At 41.9% G+C, this 23,308-nt stretch overlaps 6 non-coding genes across 6 annotated transcripts; 2 read left to right on the forward strand and 4 right to left on the reverse strand.

The window, feature by feature from the left end:
* The first annotated feature begins 1,877 nt into the window (after window positions 1-1,877).
* On the forward strand, window positions 1,878-2,041 carry LOC119528429. Its single transcript, XR_005215726.1, has one exon. It is a non-coding gene; the product is annotated as a U1 spliceosomal RNA (small nuclear RNA).
* Window positions 2,042-6,132: 4,091 nt separating this feature from the next.
* Window positions 6,133-6,206, forward strand: TRNAN-GUU. Its single transcript has one exon. It is a non-coding gene; the product is annotated as a tRNA-Asn (tRNA).
* A 6,931-nt stretch (window positions 6,207-13,137) lies between these two features.
* TRNAK-CUU lies at window positions 13,138-13,210 on the reverse strand. The gene has a single exon. It is a non-coding gene; the product is annotated as a tRNA-Lys (tRNA).
* Window positions 13,211-14,127: 917 nt separating this feature from the next.
* Window positions 14,128-14,199, reverse strand: TRNAH-GUG. The gene has a single exon. It is a non-coding gene; the product is annotated as a tRNA-His (tRNA).
* Window positions 14,200-15,074: 875 nt separating this feature from the next.
* TRNAG-UCC lies at window positions 15,075-15,146 on the reverse strand. Its single transcript has one exon. It is a non-coding gene; the product is annotated as a tRNA-Gly (tRNA).
* A 1,995-nt stretch (window positions 15,147-17,141) lies between these two features.
* Window positions 17,142-17,213, reverse strand: TRNAE-CUC. The gene has a single exon. It is a non-coding gene; the product is annotated as a tRNA-Glu (tRNA).
* Between the last annotated feature and the right edge of the window lie 6,095 nt (window positions 17,214-23,308).

Consider the following 23,308-nt stretch of genomic DNA (forward strand, 5'->3'; position numbering starts at 1 on the left):
CATTCCATGGAAATTATTCAATTAGAGTCATCACCGACAGTTGGGTGGGGTGCATCTCCACAGAAACACTCAAAGAATTACAGTCTAATCAACACTGATCATGTCTGCCCACACAAGATTACATTAAAGATAATGGCATTTGGGGGACACAATATATTCAAACTGGCACAGGCCCCATAATGCCGATAAAAACTCTGAAGACCAAAGTCCCAGGTGAGGTTCCCTAGTTGGCAATTGTTCATGAATAGTGTAGGAAAGGTAATGCTGTGGAGGAATACCTTCTGGGGAATTTGACCAGCCTAAGTGTAAAGCGTAAAGACCTGGCATGACTTTACAGTGAAGCTCAAAGTTGACAAACTTCACTTTCTTAGAGCCAGAGCTTTCAGTCGGTTGTGTAGCTCTCTCCTCTCGACCAAGGATTACCAGACACCTGAGGAAATCATATTAGTGAAGGTTCTGACAGGAAACACGAGGTACAAACAGACGGCTTGTTTTAAAGTGAATTTGTGAAGGGAATATTTGCAAATGTGTACACGGAAGTAAAAGAATCCAACAAAAGATGACTGAAGCACCTGGGATCTGAAAGCAACAGGGAAACCACTGCTGCTTCCAGGCTTGGATGGAGAAGAGAAGGGAGTGATTACCAGACCCAGAGAAACCTGTAGTTTAGGGGTGGGTCACTGGATGGGACCTGAGGTCTCTGGGAGAGGAATCGGTGACTGCCAAATGGAGGCCTGGCAGGAAGGGAATCAGGGGCATTAAATATACCCTGACTCCTCTCACCTCCTACCTCCCGATACCCTTCCTGTACCTCCCATTTACTGTACCCACCTGGAATCCAGAGGCAAGGAAGCCCAGGAGATTGTGGCAGGGGAAGTCAGCCTTGGGCACACAGATCTCGCGAGAAGGGCAGAGTTTATCCAGCACAAATACAACGTGAAAGAGAGAACTTCTTAAACAATTTGGAAAATATGCAGGGAGAACTGTTAAAAGATAATTTTCAGAAGAAGGTAAAATCATAACTCACATGTTATGAGCACATGTCAAATACTTTTTTATATTCATATGATGGAGTCAGAGATACTAAAATCAGTTCAAAGGAAAAGTGAATGCACACATTCATACGAAGTAAAGGAACATGGGGACGAATCGCATATGGAGACAAAACTCATTTTTCCAAAGGGGGTGGGGAGCAGTCAATTAAAATCACTACCAGAAGGAAAAGATCTTACGTATCTATCAGTTACCCACAACTCACAGAGTTGCCAAGTAACTCAAAGACAATCAAGGGACAACTGGATTTGAAAGTAACCGGTCTCCTCTGATACCCTACATGTTCTGTCTATGCATTAAAAGCCATTATTCCGAAAAGGGTGCGCAGGCTTTAGCCGACCGCCAAGGGGATCCTGGGCGGGAGGGAGTTTAAACACCCTCCCAACTGGGCCGTGCACTCCGGCGCGTCACCACGGAACCAGGCCGGCGGCACGGGAAGGGGACGCGGACGTCACTTCCCCCTCCCGCTGCCGGCAGGCGGCCGGCCGCTCATTGGCCGGCTGGGCGGGGGGAGGTGGGAGTAGGGGGGACAGGGGGGCGGGCCACGGGTTGGAGGAAAGGGCGCTTCCCGTGGCGTCCCGGATAGGGCGTGTGTTATGTAGATAAGTCAGCGCAGTGGCTGCTGCTTCGTCACCTGCTGCTTAAACACAAGGTTTCCCGTGCCGTGGAAGAGCTCAGGGCTGTTGGCTGCAGTTGAGTTCAAGAGGTGTTTGGAGGGGTTAGGCGGGCTCAGGAAGGCTCATCAGGGCTGAGTGGAGTGTAGCGACCGTGTGTGTACAGTGCCAGTAGTATGAGGTTGTGTTGTGGCGGGTGGCACGCAACTCATACTTACCTGGCAGGGGAGATACCATGATCACGAAGGTGGTTTTCCCAGGGCGAGGCTTATCCATTGCACTCCGGATGTGCTGACCCCTGCGATTTCCCCAAATGTGGGAAACTCGACTGCATAATTTGTGGTAGTGGGGGACTGCGTTCGCGCTCTCCCCTGATTTTAGTCGTGGTAAAGTCAGACGCGGTTATGGTTTTGTGTTAGTGTTTGTCTCAATCATAAGCGGAGACGTTACGGGAATTTTTTCGTTTTGTTTTCTGATTTCGGTAAGTTAAACAAATGTTGGGAGTTTTGTTATGGTGTTTATCTTCCTACAATTTTTGATGTGTACAGAGTGTTCCAGTTTGTGTTCTGTGAAAGATCTTAGTTACGGTTTAGTAGTTGCTTGTTTTTTAATTACAGTCGGAAAAATGCATGGCTTTTGAGTTTTATCGAATGCAGTAAATTCGACCGAGTTAAGCTGTTTGTTTCTCCGTGAGTGCTGTTTTGTAGCAGTCACGTAGTCGTAACTGGTACTTGTAACTAATCTTTTTCATTACTCACTAGTGGTTTCCTGCCCAGTGTATTGTGTTGTAGTTTTCTTTATTTTAATCGTGGTGAGTACAGTACTGCAGCGCACCCTGGAGAAATCGCCTACATTTTATGTTCCTCCCTGCCCCCATGGTGTAGTTGCCAACTCAGCTTCTCTTTAATCATCAGGACCAATCATCCCATTTAGTAAAGTAACGTCCTTTTTCATTCCCTGTCATGAGCCCAGAAAGATCAAGTGGTCCTCTTTTAGTTACTGTCTGCCGATGGAAGGATTCCTGTCTTGAGAAATAAGACTTGCACATCAGCAGATCCCAAAGATGCGGGAGTGGAAGGCAAAAATTTCATTAGTTTATCACTAGGAGTCAGAGGAGCCACTCCTGTTTTCATTCCTTGATTCCCATACCCGGGAAAAGCACCATATATTGGTCACTGATGTAGCGCATATCCCACATCTTGTATATTACCCAGATCTTCAAGGTGTTGTCATCCAGTTGTCATTGAAAGTTTTCCACTGTTCCTTCAGGTCAGCTACTTCATGGTAAAACCAGTGAATTCCATGTGAGCATGAGCCTAGTGCAACTGTCAAGTGAGTTCTTGTCAGAAGCAATGCTGTGTAGAATACCATGATGGGGAATAAGGTATTTCATTAGTCCACACAGATGGTGGTTTTAGCAGAAGCACTGTGGGTAGGGAAGACAAATCCATATCAAGAGGGAGTGTGTATTCCAGTGAGAACAAGGCACTACCCTTTCCGTGATGCAGTGGTCCTTTGTGATCAACATGTCAGTGGCTGACTGATAGTCACCCCTTTCCCCCAGGACTAGTGTAACATCAGAGGCTTAGAGTTACTCCTCTGTTGTCTATTTGGGCACTCAGTATGCTGTAGTCTGATTAGCCTTGATGAGTGGAACCACATTTTGCGGAATCCGTACATAACCTGAGTCTTTGCTGCCAGGCCATTAGCCATTGAGAATCCTGGAATTTCCATTTGGTTCTTTTTTAATTTTTTTTTTTCCCGAGGACCCCTTTGACGGTCTGCTGAAGACTTTGCACTCTTCTAGTAATAATGGCTTTTAATACGTAGAATAGAACATTTAAAATTACAAAGGAAACCTATTACTGGAAGCCCAGATTTTTCTGAGGCTTCCAGTCTGACAGAAATAACACCTGAACTAAGCAGATAAGCTAGCTGAGAGTCCACAACCAACTCCCCAGGAATTAGAAGCGCAATCGACCCAAGATGACTCCAGAATTGGGGTAGTCGAAAATAAGAACTCTTGGGCCAAGGGAAATTAAAACCACGGGCAACATTCTTACCGGCCGAAAAGGCAGTGAGTTCCTGGAGCAAGTTCCAAGCGGAAAGACCATGCGCCCCCTCGTGGTCACCGTAGAGATACGCACAAGCCCCGGAGCTGCGGGCACAGGATCCAAAGAAAACCAAGTAAATTGCCCTGGACGCTGAGCGATGTTCAAGACCTTGAAATTAGAAGTCGTGCACATAGATAGATGGATGATGAATAGATAGATAAAACAATACAAAATAATAAAATTGATGGATCTCGGAATCTGGGTATATGTTGAAGTTCTCTTTATGGGGTTTGTATTATTTTTGTAACTGTCCTGTAAGTTTGAAAGTACTTCGAAATAGAAAGTTTTTAAAATAAAAGAAAAAGTGTACATTAGGAACTTAGCTAGCAGGATGACAAAAGGCCGTGAGTTTCTCTGTTCTCTAGCAACATGAGATCATGTTGCCTACATGTAAAATACCTGAGCCGAGACCGAGGCAACCTCTCCGCGTTGCTGATGAGAAAACAGGTTCACAGTGTTTAATGGATTTCCTCAGCGATCTAGGCCCCCGATCGTCCCGCTTCTAAGCACAAGGAGAGACCCGGACAGTGGGTAGAAACTGACATGCGGAGGTGGAAGATGGGATCCGTCTCGGGGAGAGACTCCAGTCTCCGCTAGGCCTCCGAGAATGACCTCCATTTGAGCTCGGGTCCTCTGGACGCTGAGACGGAACTCTAGACTTAAATAGAAAGGATGACTAGGATAAAGGGAGCTTTCAACCCACCCCACCGTGCCTGACTACGGATCCACAACAATCGTGGATGCATTTCTCAAGGTCTTTAGGCACAAGTGAACGTCACGCGGCCCCAAGAGCACGGTCTGGGCCGCCACCTTCCCTTCCCCACGGTGTGGTCGAAAGCCTCAATCCCGCGTGAGGTCTTCGCCTCCTCTCTGGGGGCTGTTGAGGAATTACGAAAACGAGACCCAAAGAAACACATCTATTAATAAGAATAAAGTTAGCTAAGTTTATTACTGAGCGGGAAAAAAAGCAGAAGACATGCTTGCAGGTAGCTTTCAAGTGACTACAAACTACAGTAGATTTTTCAGCTCTATTTATGTTACATAAATGATGTATATAGAAGTTATACATCATCCTACGCTTAGTAAACTTTCGGCATTACTCAGTTTGCGCCAGGAGAGATACTAAGGTTACTATTATGTTCTGTTCTTCATAGTTCTTTATCAGTACATTCTACAGTTACCCCTGACGAGCATCAACTTGACATTCCATATGGTTAGTCACCTTCTTCAACGTTCCTCAGTAGGTTAGATTAAGCTCCGTTTCCGACAGGGCTCAAGGGAGGCGAGTGAGGTGCTGCAGACTCCCAGGCCGGGGTTTGTGGCGTTTCACCCGCGCCGCGCGGTGAGCAGCTACTGTGTAGCCCCCACCGCGCCCCGCCGCCGGCGCCTCACGCACCTGCTCCGAGGTCTGGACTCCGGAAGTCGGCAGTCCAACGCATTGCAGGTTTTAAACAAGCATTTTAAAAAGGAACTTCTGCCATTCGGATTAGCAGCGAGGTTGTGAAGACACAGAAGAGAACCAACAGTATACAATCACGCGGCATTCCAAAGAGGAGTCAGAAGGAAGGGTGGGTCGAAGTTATTTAGCGGAAACAGACTCAAGGCATTTTCTGTTGACCGTTTTCTTCCCGAGGACCAACCTGCCCACGCTGAGGCCGTAGTACTATACAGGGTGAGGAGCTGAGTACGGTCCCAGTCTTTGCGATGTGCACGTACACCGGCTCCCAGAGTAAAAAGAACAGCAGCCTTTGAGAAATCTTTCACGTGTTTTCATTCCGGAATCCTTACAGGATTAAAAGCTTATAGTCCACCCTGGAATTCTTGATCCCTCCCAGGACCTTGCTGAGCAATACCTTCTTCATTCACCGAACATTTATTGGGCTCTACTAAATACAGGCCTTGCTTCAGACAAGGGGCTGCAATCGCGAGCAAAAGGTCAAGTCGCTGCCCCATGGAGCCCACACCTGAAGGCCCGAGAACAGCGTGGTGGGGACACAGGCGCTTTGTGTCCCTCCCATGCGCGCCACCCACCCCAATCGGGCCTCAGGAGTCGCGGTGGGCGCGCGATGGGTGAAGCTGGGAGAAGAATGGGAAATTAATGACTTCAGCCAGAGAGACTTCAAAGAGGTGGCCAGGAGCAAGCGCGGATGGCTTGGACCCGGAGTTCGGGGGTCGGAGTGCCCCCAGCCTTCTCGCGCTTGGTCTGAACGCCCAAACGTGCCCAACGATAGTGTCTCCCGCGTCCCCAGTGTCTGGAGCGCGCAGGGTTAGGGGCCATAAAGTTGAAGGTGTCCGCAGAGAAAGAGTAATTCATAGCATCAGGAAATAAATTTAGACCGTAAGGCCTTCGAGTCTCTGTGGCGCAATCGGTTAGCGCGTTCGGCTGTTAACCGAAAGGTTGGTGGTTCGAGCCCACCCAGGGACGGCATTCCTTTTGCAAGTCCTCTGCTAATGCTTAAAAGCAGCTTCAGGGTGTCGTTTGGGGACGGTATGCTCGGAACCCTCTGGACTTCCTTGGGCTTTACATAAGACTCAGGAAGACGCTAGGCATATGCTGAAGTTCCTTGTCTTAAGCTCGTTGGAAGGGGAGTAATTGGAGGTTTCTTCCTTGAAAACTAAACCTGACAAAAATTTAGTCTTTTGGGGAACAGCTTTTCTAAGAATGACGGAAAACTCAGAAGTCTTAAGGGAAAAGATTAATACATTTAACTACATAAAAGGTTTAAGAATTTTGATGGCTAACAAAAAATTTGTCAAGCACTCAGCAGTAGGCAAGGCCAAGGCCAAGGCCTTAGTGATTCAGCTGGTAAAGGTACAAGTATCCTTTAGATTCAGACAGTTGTTACTTAAACAACAAAAGTTTGGCCAAAGTTACCAACTTCTTGGGTCCTCATCCCACACACCAAAAAGGACAATGCCAAAACAAAAGGGCCAAACGACCACAATGCAAGTTGAGTGGTACCCTGTTAATAAGAAGTCAACTATAGACTGCAATTAAGGGGTTTTATGGTCTGCAGTTTAACTCTTGGGAATGGGCAGAAAGACACTTATTTCATCAGAACCTGGGAAGCAATGAGAAACTGTCCCATGACCACTTCTTCCCATTGGGAGGCAAGTGGGAGATGGTCTCACAGCACCACTCTCCAGCCTCTTATCCTCTCTTGTTCTGGGAGGCTCACAAGGTGTTGGGCTTTGTGATTAGATGCAGAATAGCTTCAATTCAAGACTGCTTATGTAGGTATGTGCAAGGTCACCAGGATACCACCGCAGAGCCATTCCCTTACAAAAATCAAAAGAAAACTGGTAAAATGCTTGGAAAACATGCAATATATTAAAAAAAAAAATTATTTTGTTTAGTATTTATTTTTTCAAGTTTATACATGCATATCATGTAAAGAAATATTCCTACAAAGCTTGTAATGAAAAAGAACAGTCCACTGACCCCTCCTCCATTTCCTGCTCCTCAAAGGTAACTACTTTAAATTATTTCAACTAATTATTGATTATTTATCTCCATCTTGAAACAAATACTATTAATTCTTGGTTTTTTATTTTTAGACACTTCATCTCTCTAATACTTTTTATTGGAGAAGTTATGGGTTTACAGAACAATTATACATAAAATAAAAGATTCCCATACACCACCACACCACCAACACCTTGCATTGGTGTTGAACATTTGTTACAATTGACAACAGCACTTTTTTGTCATTGTACTTTTTTTTTTAAAAACAGTAGTTACCTTTATTACAATTGATGAAAGATTATTAAAATAGTTCTATTACCAATTGTCTGTAGTTTACATTAGGTGTATTTTTTTCTCATATCTCACCCTATTATTAACACCTTGAATTTTGTTATACATTTATTATAATTCATGAAAGAACATTCATATACTTATACTATTAACTATAGTCTATTGTTTACATTGGGCTCACTGTGTTATAGAGTATCTCTTTTACACACTTTCCCTTCAATCACCCACCACACACATGCAAACACACACACATCCCATTCTCCCATCTTCCCCAAAATACTCGTATCATAATTTTGATGAGAACAATGATTATTTTAAATATAAAAACTCTATTAATGGAGGAGACACATAATTTATGTGATTAATTTTTGTATAATATTTTTCTTCTGGCAGTAAAAATTATCTTATTTTTCCACTTGCTTTGTTTTCCATATATTTAGTACTGAATTATAATCAATTCCCCCCGGTTCTGTACATCCACCCTCACACACCGAAATGCACCTTCAGTTTGTTCAACAAATCTCTCCTGGCCCATTCCTACCTAACTCCAGCCTGGACTACTGATCTTCAGACTTCCCCACAGCAATATCTCCCTTTACTTCCCCTCCATCTTGGGATTCCCATTGCCCCTCTCTTTTCTTAGATCCCCTGCTTCATAGATCTTGAGACATCTTCTTTCTTCTTTCACTTATATCTTTTGAAGATGCATACCTTCCAATATCTTCTCTAGAAAGGTTGTCCAAGAATAATTTTTTGAGACATTGCATGTCTGAAAATGTCTACTGTGCCTCTACGCTTAATTGAGAGTTTAAATGAAGAATTTTAGGTTGAAACTAACTTTCCCTCAGATTTTTGAAGATATTGCTCCATTGTTTTCCATCTTCCAGAGTTGCTGTTGAGAGAGAAAAAAAAATAGCCCTTGATGGCTGTCAGCTTAGAACTGGTCTGGCTCAAACAGTAGTTAGGCCATGAATTTCTCATTAAAAGTAAAAATTTCCACAGAACACTATAGTAGTTTGAAGCTGTTTGCACCCCAGAAAAGATCATGTTCTTTCCATCTATTCCTATGGATGTACAACTATTCTAAGTGGGACCTTTGGTTAGATTATTTCAGTTGAGAGGTGACCAACCTCATTCAAGGTGGGTCTTAATCCTCTTACTGGAGTCTTTTTTAAGAGGATAGAAAGCCCAGAGAAGCTAAGAGAGACAGAAGTTAAGAAAGAGAAACACACAGAGAAGCAAATGGAAAAAAGCCCCAGAGAAGCTGAGAGGCAAGGACTGAGAGAGAGGAAGCCACTCAAGCCAGGAGCCGGAAGCAAGGAAACCCCAGCAGAGGCCGCCACGTGCCTGGCCATGTGACAGAGGAGTTGAGAATCAACATAGCTGATTTCTTCAGGGAGAGAGCATTGCCTGTTAATACCTTAATTTGGACATTTTTCACAGCCTCAGAACTAAACTTGTAAGGTAATAAATCCTCACTGTCAAAGCCAGTCTATTCTGGTATATTGCATTTCATCAGCTTTAGCAAATCAAAACAAACACCAATACCGAAGAGTCATTCTCTGACCATGAAGAAAGAAGACAAAAACAAGACTACTTCATAATCATGTCTGAGCACAAACACAAAAACACTGTCCAAAGCACAAAAAGGATCAAACATCACCATTTCCAACTACTATGAGTGACTGCTGCTTCTTTATGATTATTTATTTAGCCCTGCTCCATTCCTTCCAACTTCTAGATAAAAATTATTAAGACTCCCAATCACAGCATTGCTCCACAGAAACCCATGGTGTGTGCTGTCTTCTTTGTTGCAATGAACCAATAAATCCAAAAATTTTTTGACTACAGGTTTCCTCCTGCTAGATGTTGAACAGAGGGCATCAATACTGTACTGAAGACTGATGCCATTCTGATTCTTGGTTATTTGTATCAAAACAGTTCTCCCATCTCCCCTTCCCAAATCTTGTAGGATCTTCTATTTGTCCCTTCTGTTTTGAAATTTCATGATGTGTCTTGGTGTGGATCTGTTTTCATCCACTATAAATATGGAAATTTATATTTCTTGAATTTATTTTACTTATATTTCCAGAGATGTTTTTGCAGAACAATTAAAGATGCATATTTATTTCCCACATGGATGATTGCATATTATAAGATTGTTCCTCACCCTGGTAGAGGCTAAGCCTACTTATAATTGTGTCTAAGAGTCACCCCCAGAGAATCTCTTTTGTTGCTCAGATGTGACCTCTCTTCCTAAGCCAACTCAGCAGGTAAACTCATTGCCCTCCCGGCTACATGGGACATGACTCCCAGGCATGAGCCTGGACCCAGCATCATGGGATTGAGAAAGCTTTCCTGACCAAAAGGGGGAAGAGAAATGAAACAAAATAAAGTTTCAGTGGCTGAGAGATCTTAAATGGAATCAAGAGGTCATTCTGGAGGTTATTTTTATGCACTATATAGATTTCCTTTTTTAGTTTTTAGTGTATTAGAATAGCTAGAATGAAATACCTGAAACTGTTGAACTGCAATCCAGTATTCTTGATTCTTGAAGATGATTGTATAACTATATAGCTTATACGGTATGACTGTGTGATTGTGAAAATCTTGTGGCTCACACTCCCTTTATCCCATGTATGGACAGATGAGTAGAAAAAAGGGGGACAAAAAAGTAAATGAATAATAGGGAGAAAAGGAGATGAGATGTTTTGGGTGTTCTTTTTTACTTTTATTTTTATTCTTATTTTTAATTTTATGTTTTGGAATAATGAAAATGTTCAAAAAATTGATTGTGGTGATGAGTGTACAACTATATGATGATACTGGATGGTTGTATAGTGTGTGAATATGTCTCAATAAAATTGCATTAAAAATAAATTGTTCCTCACCTTGGAATCTTCAATTAGTGCATAAGTCAGCTTTTGCCACATAACATACCATCCCAAACTTAGTGACTTATAATAACAATAATTTATTATTCTTTAATGATTCTGCAGGTTGACCATTCATTCATTGCAAAGATGTGTGTTCAAATTTGGTGTTGAAGAATGTGTAGAGGAAATAGGCACTCTTGTATACTGTTAGTGGAAGTGGAAATTGTTGCCTTTTTGGAGAGAAATTTAAGCACAATGAAATTAAAATTCCATAGGCCCTAGAGAGCCAGTAATTTATTTGTAGCAATTTATCTCATGAATAGGTAATCACAAATAGTCACCTTGAATACATACAGGGGTGTTCACTGCATCGTTGTATTTATAAAGAATCTGAATTTTCATCCATAGGGAGATGAGTAAATAAATAATAATATATTCTTACAATGGAATCCTAGGCAGTCATTAAAAAGAATGAAGTCCATTGATATTTGAGGATTTGTAAAAAGATCCAAGATTTATCTTTAAAGATAACAAGTAAGAGGCAGAAGAGTAAAAGTTCATTAAAAATAAAGCAAGAATAATTTATAGCAGTATATGAAAGAGATTTAAATTAGTTCTGGGGAGAAAAATTAGGTAGAGAAAGACTTTTACATTTCACATTATACCTTTTGAACTGCTTCAATTTTTTTTAACCATGTGCACTTCTGTTTTAGTTTCAAAAAGTTTAAAAGAAGTGAGGTTGTGAAACTAATAGTGTATGTTTTTCAGGTCATATTGGCTCTCAATGTCTTTATTTCTCAGGAGGTCCAAGGATCTGAGGCCTTGGTTGTACCAATATGTATGATTATCATCAAACAAGAAAACCAGGCCATCCAGGTTCTTAAGGCAGAGAAGTGTGTGTCAGCTGGGTTTTTTGCAAACAAAAGAAACTAAATCTGGCCAAGTTTAGCAAAGAGGATTTTAAGAGAAAGCTTCCCTCCTACTCCCTCTCACCTTGGCTGTTATGCCAACCAGGCGCCTGATGCACCTCTAACTAGTATCCTGATCCCTCTCTTGCTGCCCTTACAAGCTCCAAGTGGTCTGATCATAGCAAAAGAAAATATTCCGAACCCAATGACCCTAATTGCAAATTCAGTAAATCACTTACCTATCCCAGCAGTCAACCCACTTTAACATCCTCCAGGTATTTTTCCCCTAGCTCACCCCAGCCCTTATAAACCCTGTTGTCCTTTGTCTGGACCAAGTTAAGTTCTAGTCTCTCTTCTCTGCTACCATAGTCCTTGAATAAAATCATCCTTACTAACGTTTAACATCATCTGGTGCAATTTTTTCATTAACACAATTTAGGAATGTAGTTTTAAAAAGTAACTCAGGGCAACTCAGTAGAGAATGGTTTCAGAGTAAGGGGGGAAACTGAGTCAAGAGCAGAGGAAGAGGAAGTGGGACCTATGCTGGGGGCGGCAAACACCTGTTGAGAACGGGGTAGGTGCCCCACCTGGGAACCTTTGCTCTCTGCCCTTTCAATCTGAGGGAAATTCAGGGTCATCCAGGGAATTGACAGTAACTGAGCTAGAAAGGCCCGGTGGGAGAGGAATGAAAAGCGCTATCTTCTTAGTGAGGCAGAGGAAAGTCCCAAGCACTACATGGGGACTTGATACTGAAGGAGGCCGCACTAATGCTGTTGTTTCCAAACTTTAGCATTCAGCCGAATTACCTGGAGAGCTTGTTAAGTCACAGATTGCTGGGCCCACGCCCGAAGTTTCTGATTCAGTAGGTTTGAGGTGGGGACCGAGAATTTGCATTTCTCACAAGTTTACAAGTGATATTGGTGATGCTTGTCCTGCGACCACTTTGAGAATAACTGACCTACCTTGCTGGTCATTTGGGAGATGGTTGGCAGGCTATATAGGGAAGACTAAAGATATTTACAACCTTGCAAGTTTATTTATTTATTTATTTATTTATTTATTTATTTATTTATTTTTAAAAGGACTGGTAAGTGATCCTTAGGGAGAGGATGTGGACGACCTGATTGAGGACTTAAAAAGGGAGTCCGCGTTGCTGTGAAGACTATTGGTCACCCTTCACTGGTGTTTAACTCGGCTTCCATTCACCTTGCAACCAACTTAATCCACGTCACCCCTTCAAACAGTGAAAGGAAATTTAGCAGAAAAAAAGCCAGACCAATAACTTCAGCCTTCCGGGACAAAACAAAGTTCTCCGGTGGATCAATAACTGACTCAAAACACATGAATAAAACTGCCGCTGTAAACTCCCTACTCGCCTCCCTCTCCGCCTTTCCGCCTTTTCTTGTTCCTCCCTCTCCTTCCCACCGTCTCCTCCGCCTTCTCCTTGCTCTTCCCCTTTCTTCCTCCCGCCTCCCCAGCACCTTTTCCAGGGCCTTCTCCTCGTTTTCATTTCGAGGCCTTCCTAAACGAGATGTATTTTAAAGCCCTTTGCAGCTGGTGAACGTTTCAAAATCTAAAAAAAAAGACATGCTCCCCAGTATACCTGGAGAACATTTTAACCAGCTTTTTTAAAAACGCTCTTACAAAACCTCATCCAAAATTTCTCAACGATAAGAGAATGAAGGAGATTTCACCCGGTCTCTTCCCGAGGCGTGAGTTTTTGGAGGAGCGTCCGGGAAGGATAAGGGAGGTGTAAAGGGTCGGAGAGGACGAGAGAGGGGTAAAACGTCGAGTTGCCGGAGTGAAAAACCTCACCGCCCAACGTGGGGCTCGAACCCACGACCCTGAGATTAAGAGTCTCATGCTCTACCGACTGAGCTAGCCGGGCGTTGAGTAACCGTCTCTACCTAAACTGTTTTCATACTTTTCCACGCGCTAGCATCGTTCTAATTATACGCGCTTCAGTGTGGAAGAAATTTCAACTGGAATTTAGTCAACACAGTTTCTGCTTTTTACCACTGAGAAAACCACTGAGATGATAGTGGCTGCGCAGGGCCAAGAACACGAAAATCACGAGTCCTGAAACCTCGATGTTTCCGCAAATTTCCTCTAGACCAGGTCACTCTGAGAACCCGATTCTGGGAACTTGAAGAGCGCGAGGGGACGGGGATGATGGCTGCAAACAATCAAATGAGCGGGAGGGGCGCGGGGATTCGTGCTCCCAGGACTTGCTTTCTTCTTTCGGGTCTGAAACCCTTTTCTCCCCTAAACCATAAAGACAGGAAGGGGTGAGGGTAGGGACGCATTACTGGAAAAAATCGGTCCATTTGCTATTTATTTGGGCCACGAATTTGTTTCGAAATACTAAATTTTGCGTGACCTGAGTGATCTTTTATATCAATTAATTAATTTCATATTAATCACGTGTAACTGTCCCACGAGTTTTAAAGTCGGATCGGATTCAGAACCTCAGAAGTACGCGCTCCAGGAAGCTTTCACTTCATTCTCCAAAGCGTTCAGGCCTCCAGCTTATAAGAGGCGCTGAGCTCTGAGGTTAGCCAGCGAAAGGTGCTCTCCTCTGGCTCTTGTGAAGGCCAAAAGTGACTCAACTTGCAGCCCTGGTGTCCGTTCTTCATACAGCCCTTAAGCCTTTCTCTGTGTCCTGATCCTGTTCTCCTTAGTAGGTGAGTTGCAGAGTGAGCAGAGGGGAAACTATCAGTATTCACCCAACTCGAGAACACTGCTGGGAGGCGGCCTAGAGCTAAAGGTACGGTAATGAAAGAAAAAAAATGTCTGCTTATTTCCTGCCGTGACTCGGATTCGAACCGAGGTTGCTGCGGCCACAACGCAGAGTACTAACCACTATACGATCACGGCGCGCCACTTGCAGGCCAGATGTTTAAGTCTCGATTTAATTTTCTTTGGAATAGAACTGCCCAACCGACGTCATCCGTTACACTGCTGCTTCATTTCTCTAATCAGACCTGTGATCCACACCGGTCAAAATCCCAAACAAACCTTTCCTCTCCGTAACTTCGAGGCCCTGACACCCGAATCTGGTTCTGAGACCCTAAATCCCATGATCCAGGGCCAGCATTATGCCCTTCTCTGGATGGCGAATGGCGGCGAGTCCAGGTCTTGACTCAAAGAGAGAGTGGCGGTTGTAGTACCCGACAGCGTCCTCCGCGTCTCATCCGCATAAACTTCTGTCTTCCCCCTTCCCCTCCCTCCAAAAAATCAAGTCCTGAAAAACTTTCCTGTTTGAATTTTCAGCCTGCGGCCTGGAATTGGGGTCTCTGTCCCTGGAATGGTGGATCCAGAAGAGAAGTTGGGGAGCTGCGGAAGAAACCTCTTCTTCATTAAGTTTTCTTGCTCCCCTGACGGGTCCTAGTAGCTCCGCGCGCTCTCCCAAGCGGTAGGCGCTTGGGCTGACCTCCTTATCATGACTTCTCAGTAAATCATAGCCTCTTCCACTGATTCAGAAAAACGAATCAGACCGATCCCTGGGTCAGACACTTCCTTTAAGACTCCCCCCCCGGCAAAGGATACTTGTTAACTCGTGTAACTTCAGCGGCAGAACCCAGCAGAAGCCATAGGCACCAAAGCTCCGAGGGGTTGCTCTCAGGAGACCATACCGAGCGCTCATGGGCTCAAAGACCAGGAGTTGCCTAAGGCCCTTTTGGGCCTCCTTGGACTCCTTGCTCTGCCTGCGTTACCGAAAATTTGAAAGCGAAGGTGGACAAAAGCAACTTTGCGTTGGCCGGGAATCGAACCCGGGTCAACTGCTTGGAAGGCAGCTATGCTCACCACTATACCACCAACGCTTGTGTGCAAATTTCGGACCTGATTCTATGTGAACACTAGATCCTCAAGTTTTTGCTTTCTCAAGTAATTTACTGCTTTGAGATTCACGTCCAGGGAAATTTACCACAAACTCGGAGAACGAAAAGGAGGAACTGTCTAGGATTTCTCCTATAGTGGAATCGAAAATTCTTTGGTAGTCTCCTGTTCTTTCACGGGTTTAAGGAAAGTCAATTCCAGATCGGAAAGTCAGTTCTAGCTTTATCTATCGTCGTTTAAAGGAGGGGTCTCTGAAATCCAGTGCACGAGTTAATGCTCTGTTGTGGAGGTTGTCTTTGTACATACATCGTTACGCAGTTGAGAGAAATGCATAAAAGTAAAATTGCAATTGAAAAGATATGCATATTTTAAAATTTTGGACACATATTGCCGTATTGCTATGAAGAGAGGTATTATCAATTTTCACTAGTCAGTAAGGATTACCAAATTACACTGGTCAACTGGATATCGTCATTCTTTTCATCATCTTTGCTAATGTACACAATAAAAATATGGAATCTCATTTTAAACTTGCATGTATTTTGTTACTGCTACTATTGAGATCATTTATCATAAACTTGTCAATTTTCGTATTAGATTTTAGCCTTACTAGGGCATGTGCTTTGCCTATCATTATATTAAGCATTTATGTTTTCTCTACTGATTTATACCAGTTTGTCATTTGCCTTTTAATATTATTTATGGGATTTTTAGATGGCCATAAGTTTTTAATTTTTATATAGTCTAATCTATCGGTTTTATCCTCCATGATTTTTGTTCTTGCCTTTATCTTTAAAAGTCCTTCTCCAGCCCCAAATTAGTTTATTATACACTAATGTTTTCTTCTAGAGTTTTTATAGTTTCACTTCTTGCATTTAATTCTGTAATTCATTTGATGTATGTTACAAGGTAGTAATTCCACTTCTGGGAATTTATCCTCAGGAAATATCCAGGGATATAGACAAAGATGTTCATCAAAGTGTCATTTGTAAAACTATAATTTTGGAGGGAAAAAACCTAAATGTCAAGGAATAGAATTGATTAAATCCATGTTGATGAAAAACTACATGAGCTTTAAAGAAAATCATATTTACTTTGTATATTGCTGGCAGAAGTGTAAATTAGTATGACCTCTATGGAGGGCAAATTGGCAATATTCACAAATGCACATCTTTTAACCAGCAGTTTAATTCTTGGGAATTTATTCTGCACACATGCAAAATGACATATGTACAAGATTATTTATGGCAGCATTATTTGTAAAAACAGAAAGTTAGAAATAAAACTTAAGCATCTGTCAGTAGGAAGCTGGTCAAATTAATTATGGAAAGTCCATATAATGGAATGCTATGTGTCATAAGAAAGAAAGAAGTTCTCAATATACCAGTCTGGAACTATTAGTAAAATCCATTAAGTGAAAAGAGAAAATGCAGAAAAGTGTGTATAGATTGCTACCATTTGTGCAAGTGGGGAACATATTTAAATATATACATATATATTTTTGTATGCATGTATTTACTTGCATTTTCATAAAATATCTCTGACATTATACTTTAAAAACTTAATAACATTGGTTGCTTCACTAAAGGAAAACGAGATTGCAGAGGAGAAAGTCAGGTTTATTAGTTTTACTCCTTCGTATATTTGAATACTGACCGTGTAAATATATTACCTTTTCAAAACTTAAGTAATTAAATGGAAATAAAATGTCATGTTGCCAAAGAATATTTATTTGCACTGGGGAGTGTTGGAAATAATAATATACTAAAATGAGATATATAACATGATTTCATTTTCTGTTTCAAAAAATTGTATGTATACAGTTCGGTGGTAAAATTTTCACCAACCTTTTCCACTTCCCCTGTGTTTTTCTACATTTCCTGTATTTGAACTTTTGGTGGATGGAGAAACAGATTAGAAGAAACAAAGTTAGTCATTAAAATGAATACCCTACGGGTTTAAGTAAGGAAAAATTACCTTTCCCTGACCGGGAATCGAACCCGGGCCGCGGCGGTGAGAGCGCCGAATCCTAACCACTAGACCACCAGGGACTTTGCTTACTGTTTCTAATATATCCTATATCATTCTAAATAGGTGCGTAGCTTCTCGGTATTGGGGTCATATACAGAGCTGCTCAGATAATGAGATTCTCGAATTATTTTTTGCAATAGAAAATCCTGCGAAAGAATTCTCAAGCCTGGTTCTCAGAACCGAGGAAGGATCGTATTCATACAATCACAATTCCCAACACATCAGAGACGAACGACCGGAGAGCAAAGCGAATGATATCCTGAATTAGGATCAGCAGAAACGTAAAGGGCTCCAGCTAGGCCTTTACCAAAAATGACAGGGAACATTTCTTCAAGAAATAAAAAAGAACGTTGTATGGGTAACAGTAGGAAATCCTGGGCCTATTGCAGTTTTTTTCATCTTGTGTGAATTTAGACCAAATTCTGTGGATTAAAACAAATATTACAGAAAAGTAAAAGTCGGCCTACGAGTTTTCCGGGCTCACCGGGATCTGAGTTTAATTCGCTAGTAAGAGACTAAGAGAAGGATAGGGTTTTGGAGCTTTAAATTTTTTTTAAATGAGAAGGGAAAGAAAGAGGGTAGAAAAAGAAAAGAAAATTAGGGTGTATGCCTGGACTGAAGGAACTTTTTAAAGTGATCCACATCTATCTATCCATCCATCCATATATCCATCTCTATCTATCTATCTTTCTATCTGTAGTAGAGAGAGAAAGAGAAGAAAGCAAATGTGGCAAAATATTAACAGTGAATTTAGGTGAAGGGTAATCAAGTGTTCGTTAATTATTTTATTTTTTCAACTTTTCTGTAGGTTTGAAATTTTCAAAAATAAGTGAAGAAAAACAAAAATTGAACAAAGAAACAACAACAACAAAAAAGTCTCCCCTCTGGCCTTTTTTGGTATGATGACCACAAAGTGATTAACTCTCTGCAAAACTGTATAGACATTTTTTTTAAAGCAACCCCATCAATATACTTATATCAGAAAATACTTTTAATAATAAATGAAAAATAGAATTCAAAGATTGAATTATCAATGATATACTCATATTAGCAGGGTCTGACAGAAAAAATGAGTGGTAGGATTTGGAGTGTTTATCGGGCTTTTTATTTTCTGTTTTGCTTTCGAGGTATTGTTTCAATCTGCTAAAGCTGCCAGAACACAATATACCAGAAATGGATTGGCTTTTACAGTGGGGATTTATTAACTTACAATTTACAGTTCTTAGGCCCAAAAAATATCCCAATTAAGGCATCAACAGGACGATACCTGAACTCTGAAGACAGGCTACTGGCTTCCAGGACACCTCTGTCACATGGGAAGTCATATGGCTGGTGTCTGCTCGTCCTTCGCTCCTGGTTCATTGTTTTCCACTTCTGGTTCCAGTGGCCTCCTCTGTGAGGTTCTGTGAGTCCTTGCTTGCTTCTCCGGGGCTTTTTCTGTCCTTTATCCTCTCATAAGGAACTCCAGAAAAAGGATTAAGACCCACCTTGAGTGAGTCAAATCTCAAATTGAAATAACCTACCAAAAGTTCCCACCCACAACAAATCTGCACCCACAGGAATGGCTTGAAAGAACATAGCCTTTTCTGGGGTACATAACAGCTTCAAACCAGCACAGGCATCAATGTGTAAAAGAAAAATTGAGACAATAAAAATTATTTGTTAAAGTTTATTTGGGCAACAAATGATTCCTGAAATGGGCAGTGTCAAACCAAAAGTGATAAGGAACTCCACCTCCAGAGAGTGTAGAAAAGGGAAGGTTTTATAGTATAAAGAGAAGAAGTGAGGAAATTTTTCTGATTGGATTTCTAGGCTGCATTGCCTTATTTAGGCTGTTTCCAGTGGAAAGCCCCTTCCTAAGGTATCTATTTCTGATTAGCTGGAGTTAAAATTCCACCACCAAGTACAGCAGGTGTTTACTGAAAGGCAGCCTCTCCCAAGTTTTGATCTTGTTACTTGGGTCAGTAGGTCAGGTATTGGCCAAGGCTAATCACCCCAGTTTTGGCTTCCTCTATTTTTTTTTTATTTTAACAATTTACCCCCTTTTGGTCATCCTCTCAGCTCTGAGAGATTGACTAAAATTTGAGCTTAGTGCCACTCTCTGTCATCACTGTCCTATTCATATTTGGTCTCTTTGAATAAGTTGCAGGTCACGATGTTGTGCTTATTAGCAGTATCCATTCTTTGTCTTTCTTCTTATTTCTGTTGCTCAATTTGCAATGTGATCATCTGATGGGTTAGTGGCTGTGAGAAAACATTTAAGATTCTTGAGAGAATACAGCACACCGGGAACTACTATGATGACTATGAGGAAGATACCAGGAGACTGAAGGAGACTCCTCTACCAAGGTCCCCAATTTCCAAACCACTTGCTGCTGAACAGATCCAAGAAGTTGGAGGCAGGAAACTTTTGTAGCCTGGTGGTCTATTCAGTAATTTTGTGCAATTGAGATTCTACAATACCAAAATTGTTTATCCAGATACAACAAATAGTATTAGTGCTACAGCACAGATGCCCCCCTGTTCCGCCAATAAGTAGCCTCAAGCTATCCTCTTATTCAACACTGCTTGAACAAGGAAGTAAAGAGACTTTTGTTGGGTAGCTATGGCTTTAGCGGTTTCATCAGTATGGTGCCTAGGGATGCAAATAAATTTCTAATCATAGCTTCATTAACATTAATTCCCAGCAAAGGGAAAAGAGACCTGCCAAAGGAAGAAAATCCTTAATCATAGATGCCCCCAGGCAAATTTCATCCTACTCGATTATGAAAATTTAAAGGAGTCATCCAGTACTTCATTATTTATTTATTATATATGGATAAAGGGGCAGTGAGAAGACCAGGTGCACATTGTCCAGTAATCTGCCAACTATTAAGGCAATTCAGTGCCTAGACAAATAGGGTATTTGTCTCTCAGAACATCCACAAATAAAAACATAGCTTGGGACGGTGGCAGGCAGTTATGACGTCTCAGCGCATGAGGCTGGTGCTGTGCAGCATCCCGGCTTTGGCGTTGTCCCTCAGGCCCTCTCCTTGATTGTTGTGCCAATTTAAGTTTAGGCTTGTTCATGGTTGTCCTCTCAAGGTAGGGGTACTGGGGTAGAATTTTTGTGTTCATAAAGAGGAGAGGCCATTAGGGAAAAATTTGGAATCCAAAATTGATACTATCCAAGTCTAAGGAAACATCTAAGTTGTCTTTTGGTGGTTGATCTAGGGAAGATTTAAACAGTTTTTATTCTCTCTGAGGAGAGAAAAATGCCTTCCCCAGTTAGGTCATATCCTAGGTAATGTTCCTTTTCTTTTGAGAACTGAAGTCTTTCTTTAGAGGCCTTATGTCCATTGTAGGAGAATTGTTCTAAGAGATAGTCAGCTTCTGAATACTCTTTAGTAAGGAGCAAAATAGCAAATCATCTACATACTGAATTAGAGTTGAGTTTTTAGGAAACTGCAGGGTTGTCAACTTTTGGTGGAAGACTTGGGAAAAATAGGAAGGAGCCTCACTACAGAGTTTTCCATTAATCTTAACCCTGGTGTCCCCTTACTGGTTTAGCAGTATTAAGTGAAGCAGTTTACCAGAGAATCCCTCAGAGCCCCCTGGGTATTGGCTTTGGTCTCGAGCATCAAGTTTTTGAGGGCTACCTCTATGAGGACAATGGGGCAATTCAGATGGCCCACAATGGTTTTGTTGGGGGTTTAAAAGTGGTCATTCTCTCGTCCAATGTTGAGGCTGTTCACAATGCAAACAGATATTTTTAGGTACTGATGTTTCTGATTTGGGGGTGGTCTTGGTTCCCACAGTTACTGAACTACAGAGACATCAATTTATTAGCCTTTTGAGTTTTTCTTGTTCTGAGGCTCTTTCAGGATGTTCTGCTAAATTTACCAATTCAGTCAACAGGAAGAGTCCCAATCTAATTTGTGTTTCTTTCTGTTTGTTTGTTAGATTTATCATACTACCTAGTTCAGGGTGAAACCATTGACAATAAGGAGGATAAAGTGCCTTCTAATCTGGGACTCACACTCAATAATGATAGTTCGGAGTATTTTACAAATATTATTTCTAATCTAACTTTATAATTCATAGCTGATCCACCTTTCTGTTGTTTACAAGCCTGATTCTTTTGTTTAGAATCTGTCTTGTGAGGGAAAACTTTAGGTAAAGACTCTAAGAGATCATTGGTGTTCGGGCCCAGACCGAGCTTGCACAGAGCCCAGGAGGGGATGGCTGCTAGACCAAAAACCACAGCAGGCACAGAAGTGGACATGAGTTTATTGGGGCTTAGGAACAGGAGAAGTTTTCCAGTGACAGCTGGCCAGACATTAGTGCTCTGTGAAGGGAATAGAAATGCACAAGGCAATATATGATATCAGAACAAAGACTATGTCCATATAGTATGACAACATCGGGTCTCTAGTATAATCATTAAAGGGGCCTAAGACCTGAAGTTTTACTAAAGTTAGTGTTTAAGACTCAGATACAATCAGTACTGTTTTTTACATCTGTAACTACATTCTTCCCCCTTCCAGGGAGATTGTTGACTTTCTTGACCTTTGTCCCTGGCTAAAGCATGTTTGTATCGGGCCGTCACAATTGGCTACTCTATGACCTCTTTCTAATCCATCATTTGAGGCCTGCCTAATTGGACCTTTAAGATCCCTTTCAGGCAGGAGCTTCCCATCTCTCTCCAGTCATCCATTTCTGGGTTTCCCCTAACCCTGAGGGCATGTATATGATCTGATATAAATGAGAGAGCCCAGGGTCATATGTCCCAATTAGAATTCTAAATTCCTTGTTAAATTTTTGTGGCTCTTCCCTGGGTGTAGGAAATTCTTTAATTGTGCTTCTGAATTCCATCTTTGACCACAGGTTACAGGTGGTGGTGGCAGAACACCAGAGACTGTGGAGGGTCTAATCTTAAAGGGCATCTGTCTAATCTGTCTAGCTTCCTTTTCTTCCTCATCTTCTAAGTAAAAGAGTAAATGATAAAGAGGGTTAGTAGATTCACAATAATTAGGCAAAGGAGAATAAAGAGAAGGGGCTGGGAGCACAACTAGAGTCAAGTCATTTGTCTACAGTACTCAGTTGTCTTGGCTTCTCCTTTCTTAGGTTTTTCATTGGCTTTTTATGAGGAGTCTTTTAATGAGGCTCTTTCGGGATCATAAATTCGTTTTGATGCTTCCCTATACCAATTTAAAAATGCATTCCATTGCTTTTGGGGTGTTTGGGATCCTCTTTTTCTAGGGTCCCTCTCAGTGAATAATCTAGTCTAAACTAAAACATCCCCATCATGGCCACTGAAGCTCCAAGCTCTCTTTCATCTAAACACCCATTTTTCTAAAAAACCACATGGTTCCATAATTCTTAAATATATAATTAGCAGGAGTTCTAGGTGGTGGGGAGTTATCAGACTCCTTAGACCAGGAAAAAAACATTTAAAATTGGGTCTTTTATGCATCCAGGGCTCACACTCTTTCCCTTCAATGATCCCTTCCAAAGTGTGGGTGTCTTACCTGGGGCCTCCTCTGGATGCAACCCAGTTCTAATATGCCCAAATAAACTTTAGAGAACTCAACACAAAGCCATGAAGCTCAGAACTTACCTGTGACCTCCATATGCAGCAAGAAAGCAATGAGTGCAATATGGCTCAATGGTTACCTTCACCTGGTTACTCATTGCTCTCAGGGACCACCGAGGGTCTCCTTTGTAACTCACTTCTGATGCCAAATTCTGTAAAAGATAAAGCGAGGCAATTTAAAAAATTGTGTTAAAGTTTATTTCGGCAATAAATGATTTGCAAATCAGGCAGTGCCAAACTAAAAGCGGTAAGGAGCTCCATCTCCAGAGGGAGTGGAAAGGGGAAACTTACGTAGCACAAACAGCAAAGTAAATGAGGAAATTTTTCTGATTGGATGGCTAAGCTGCATTGCCTTATTTGGGCTGTTTCAGATGGAAAATCCCTTCCTAAGGTATCTATTTCTGATTGGTTGGCCTTAACACTCCACCTCCTGGTACAGCAGTTGTTTACAGAAAGGTTGCCTCTCTCAAGTTTCCATCATTGGAAATTGTTGGTCAGGGATTGGCTAAGGCTAATTACCCCAGTCTAATGGCCTCCTGT

The sequence above is a fragment of the Choloepus didactylus genome, chromosome 2 (assembly GCF_015220235.1).
Source record: "Choloepus didactylus isolate mChoDid1 chromosome 2, mChoDid1.pri, whole genome shotgun sequence".
Taxonomy (NCBI): Eukaryota; Metazoa; Chordata; class Mammalia; order Pilosa; family Megalonychidae; genus Choloepus; species Choloepus didactylus.